This window comes from Hydra viridissima, unplaced genomic scaffold (assembly GCF_058129835.1).
Source record: "Hydra viridissima isolate aposymbiotic clone 2 unplaced genomic scaffold, HvirCarnegie_v1 scaffold_8, whole genome shotgun sequence".
Taxonomy (NCBI): domain Eukaryota; kingdom Metazoa; phylum Cnidaria; class Hydrozoa; order Anthoathecata; family Hydridae; genus Hydra; species Hydra viridissima.
In genome coordinates this window covers 12,608,931-12,614,585 of record NW_028324307.1, presented here as the reverse complement: position 1 = coordinate 12,614,585, position 5,655 = coordinate 12,608,931, and the positions used below count along the sequence as shown (strand labels likewise).

Here is a 5,655-nt window from a genome sequence, read left to right as displayed (position 1 = left end):
TATTTTATTTTTTAAAGTTTATAACTCAACTGCAAAAACAGCTTTAAATGAAATAACAATAAAAGCAACGATGAATATTGACAGAGCCGTGTGGTCTTACGGACAAGAAAGAATAAAATAAGTGAATGGGGAAAATTATGAAGTTTATGATTTTTTAGAATATTTCATAAATGATAATTATTTCCTTTATATATTTTCATAATAACCAATATAATGGAAAAGAGCACATAGCATCACAATTAGATATAAAGTTTTGGGGTTTGCGGAATTTTTCCTGCACCCTAAGCAATTTATATTTTTGGGTCACTAAGAATCTTAAAAGTGTCTTTTTTTTTTCTTTACAATTGTAAATTATTAATGACCTTTTGAAATTGGGTAAACCAACATAATGTAGGCCCCAATTAAATCTTAACGTTTAACTAGAAAGATTGCTTTAACAGTTTTAAATAGTTTTAATACCAGGAATGCTTCAAATATAGTTTTAATACTAGGAATGCTTCAAAAAATATTAAATTTTACATAAAAAGTCCGCACCAAGCAAGTCTTTCTTAATCCATATTTGGCAATATTTGACATCTTAAAATTGAACACCCCAATATGAACATTAGCAATCAGGAATTTGTTGATTGAAAGTTTAAAAATGACCTCTAAAATGTCGCTTTGTGTGTCATTGGAGGGCATGGTGTTATTCACCGTAGATTGGTAACCAATCAGATTGTTATTACAGAACTCATTTACAAAAAATGTTAATTTTTTGAATGCGTAACGATATTTATTTTCTTTTTTTGAGAAATGGACATAAAACTCTCGGAAATTAAATTTTATATCATTAAACTTAATAGGTATACTGGTTGAACTTTTTACGTTGGTCAAGAATCTTTTTTCAAAATTAACCCTAAAAGGACGGGGAAAAAAAAGTTACGTTAAGGACGGCTGGGTTATTAAACTACCCTAACTGAAAATATAGGTTTTTATACAAAATATGTAGAACTTTTTAAATTAAAATACGTGCTTTTACTAGAAATATCAAATTTCTCAATTTTTTTTTCAAATAAAAGTGATACTTGATACAATTTATTTAAATAAAAACAAAATATATCTTCTAAACAAGGCAACTATTGCAAACAATTTTGCTATGAGCCTTGCAAACAGAATGACTACATGATGCACATTGCAGACGGGTTTTTCTGTCATTAACACATGGACACATATAGCATCTTTTTATGTGCTGCTCTTGAATTGGTTGACCTTGATTTAATAGGTTATTTTGTGCAATTACTTGGCGAAGATTATTATTTGCAACTATTGGTGGAAGATCATTTGCATCAAATTTTTTAATAAGACTTTTTGATAATTCTTTTAAAAATTCTCTTCTTCTATGAGAAGCCCCATTTTTATAATTTGGGTGAATTGAAAAGAATAAAATCAAAGCATTTTACGCTGCAATATCCAAAATATTACAAAACATTGTAAATGGCCATCGGTTACTCTTTCAGCGACTCAAGTAGCACCTGACAACCTGGTCTAACGTGTCAACTCCCTCTTTATATTTATTGTAATCTAGAATAATACGTGGTTTTTCATTATGGTCCGTAACAATGTCATTACTGTGATGGAAGGTTGATAATAATATTACTGCTTTGTTTTTCTAAGGTACATAAGAAACTATAGTAGAGTCATTTTGAAAACCAAAAATGCTTGAGTAAACTGGTCGATGTAAGGCTGGCAAGAACTTTTTTGGTATTTCTCCTTTATTTTTTTTAATGGTGCCAGTATATGTCACTTTACGTCCTAGCAATGCCCGTGCAAGATGAATGTTTGTAAAAAAATTATCAGCTGTTATGTGTCTACCACTTCCATTTAAGTGATCTGTTAGTTCAAGAACTACTCGTGTACCTTGTCCAACATCACGTTCTCCATTTACTCTACCAATATATGGTTGCAAGTTTATGCAGTAAGAGATTTCAGCATCACATAATATCCATCTCTTCATTCCATACTTTCCTGGCTTAGTAGGTATAAACATCTTAAATGGACAACGTCCTTTAAATGTAACTAGTTGCTCATCGACAGTAAGATATGCACTTGGATTGTAGTTGCTCTTACATTTAGTAATAAACATTTCCATTATATTTCTTAAAGGTGCATTTGTCTTCAAACCGCCTTTGATTTCTTGTTTCTCTCTCATCAAATCGAATGCATCGTCGCAAATTAACAAATCGATCTCTTTGCATTGAAGCTGAAAATATTGGTATGCCATCTAATCTACTCCAAAGTTCTTTAATGCTTTGATTTTTAGAATGGAACACTCCAGCTAGGAGGAGAACTCTAATAAACTCATAAAGCTCATTTACCGTCGTGTCAACCCATCCTTTTAGTTTTATTCTACGAGCTTCAGCATTAGTGCAGTTGACAATAATTCTAATCATTTCTGGGGCTATAAAGATTTTAAAAGCAGTATCCATACTTTGGCCGCAAACCTGAGCTGCAAACCTTGTTGGGCCAGTTGGTTGTCGAACAATATTGTGTGCACGTGGTTGAGCAGCATCTACACGTGAAAGTTTACCCCAAATTTCCTCACAATTTTTTGAGATCATGTTTTGATCTAAAAATGATTTTCCTGAACAACTTCTTCATCACTTTCATCAGATATACTAGCATCTGATTCATCGTTAGCTGTAATATTATCTTCTTCATCATCTGTAAGGTTTTCATCAGCTGAGTCATCACTTGAAGATAACTCATTTAAACCAAAAATAATATTATTAGCCTCGACTGCAGCATTTCTTCTTGGGTGACTCATTATATTAATTATGTTTATTCTAAAAAATAGTTTAAGTGTTTATCAAACCAAATATGTGAAAAATATGTAACAAACATTTTAGGCATTATTATTTTGTATCGATAATATAAATATTTTTGACATAAAAACAAAATATATGCAACATGAGCACACTATTGTTGTTATAGTGATTGTATATATATAATGAATATATGGTATATATTACTCGTAAAAAAGATAAGTATACTATACCTATCAAAAAATAACTAAAACACAAGCAACTGTTAAGCTAAACATAATTTATATAACTATTTATTGATTCACTAACTAAAAAATGACTTGCATGGGGTATAAAAATACCCCAAGCGTCTTTAACGTAACTAAATTTTCAACAAACAATATTATTGTCTATTGATTAGTAAAACAAAAACATTTTACACTAACAACTTCCTTAAATGATAATAAAAGATGTTCTGAAGTGGCAGTTTAAATAGACAAAATTTGTTGATGTGGCAGTTAGAAATAAACTCCTCTGGGGTAGTAAAATACCCCGCCGTCCTTTAGGGTTAAATTTACTATTCAGGGAAAAAAGTTGTGAGTTAAAAACGGAAACAGAGAACTGTGGGGTTGAATGAAATACGCTAATTGCTCACTTGTTAAATACGGCTTTTATCAAATCTCCAATGACCGATCAATCTCTAAAAAATTTTTGTATAAATTTTAAATCGATTATTATTAAATCTATTCCAATATAAAATATTTAAAACAACTTGCACTCAAAGAAAAAAGAAAAACCAAACACCGAATAGCAAATTACACTGGCTGTGGCTAAAGTACAAACCGGTGAATTTTTACTTAACAAAACTGCTCAATCATTCAATATACCAGTAGCAACTCTTCACAGGCGTGTCCACGGAATAGGTGAAACAATTGGGAGTGATTCAAACACAAGATTGTCACAACAACTTGAATCAGTTTTGGTAGATACGCTCATCAAATTATCTAATTGGGGCTAGTTACCGACTATTTGCAATACCAAAGTCAATCTCATTTGTTTTCTAATAGTACACTAGGGAGAGATTGGTATAAGCTTTTCATAAACCGGTGGAGACATAAATTGAGCATTAGAGCCATTGGCAACATTTCATCACTCAGTCTTTCGAAAAAATCCACTATGCAGTTGGAAATTGCATCAATGCTGCTAGTAACCGTCTTGCTCTATAAATTATTTTTAAATAAAAAAAAAATATCTGTAAAGAGATTGGTGCTTAAGTGGTCCAGACGATGCCGTATACGCCATATCTCCATTCGGATGGATGGAAGATGAGCAATTCTTGAAGTGGCTCACTGGTGTCTAAGTTCCCGCCATTAAAAAAATTCCCAGTTATTAGTTTAATCTTTACTTTATTCAATTAATTATTTAATTTAAAAATCTAATTAGAGTTATTCAATTATAGGCATTCATTTTATTTCATTTTACATATCGTTCATATTTTAGTGGTAGATGAACATGCAACACATGCCACCTATCGGGTCGTACTTATTTGCATCTAAAACAACATCTTGTTAATTTGCTTACCAGCTCATTCGTCACACATTCTGCAGCCACTAGATTTCAGTGTTTAATGTAATGTCAAAAGTTTGGCGCAAATTGCTTCAACAGTTTTATGCAGAGACAAAGTTCAGCAACTTATCAAAAGAATGTTTTAGCCTACTGCGAGAAAAACATTTCAGCTCTGGTGAAGTTTTTACCCTTACCCAAATAGTCACTGGGTTTCAGAATTCTGGCTTGTTTCCATTCTTCATCAATAAAATTGATTAGTCAAGATTGCAAATTGCAATACGTTTGAAACACATTCATCTCAACCACCAGAATCTATGGTAGTACCACCACCACTCTTAACACCAGGACCAACGCTATCTCAGGATGATCATTAGAATTCAATAAGCAAAAGTCGAATTCGACACGAGTTTCAAATTGAAACTAAAATAAAATAGTTTTAGCTTATGCGTAAATGAAACTTGAAAATTTTAGGCAAGTGCTAGAATATATCAAACTTAAAAATATAAAAGGCTTTAAATTCAAGACAAGATGCTTTTACAAACTTAAGCTGTAGAAAAGAAAAGATTACGACTAAGTATGCTATTATTGGCTGTTTAACAGTTATGCTTTAACTAGCATCAAACAACTTCCTATTCGGTTTCCTTTTAATAAAATATGAATTTCGCGGGAACATTTATGACTGGGAGTGCACATTATACTATATATATAAATGTATGTATATATATATATATATATATATATATATATATATATATATATATATATATATATATATATATATATATATATATATATATATATATTAGGGTGGTTCAAAAATAGGTCATTGTAAAATTTCATCTAGAGTGGAAGCTTATAAGGTGCCCAGATATTGGTTTTATATATAATTTTTTTTTTTTTTATTTCGTTCCTGTTCAAGGGTGGCCCACGGGCCCTAAACTTTTTAATTTTGATGATTTTTATCGATTTTTCAGAAATTTCAACGCCCGTGGGCCACCCTAAAACAATGGGTAAAAAAAAAAAAAAAAATCATCAGTAATCTCAGAAACAAATAAAAATGCACTCTTAATAAAATTTTCATTCAGAATTTTTACATAAAAATTAAGTGAATAAAGAAATTTTTCAAAAGAGGATATAAAAACAATCATCATGTTTGGAAAGAAAAAATTATCAGGAGCTCAAAACCTGAAAAGAAGACTAGAAAAAGATGTTTCCCTGTCGAAGTATAAGGGAAGTTTGGAGAAGTATTTAAAAACTTACTCAGAAGTTGTGTCAGTACAATCTATTAATTCCAAAAGTATTCAAAACA

General features: G+C 30.8%; 1 pseudogene across 1 annotated transcript in view; it reads left to right on the top strand.

Moving 5' to 3' along the window:
• Positions 1–5,655, top strand: part of LOC149885174 (uncharacterized) — a 146,914-nt pseudogene that overhangs the window by 14,041 nt on the left and 127,218 nt on the right. The gene's annotated exons all lie outside the window — the stretch shown is intronic.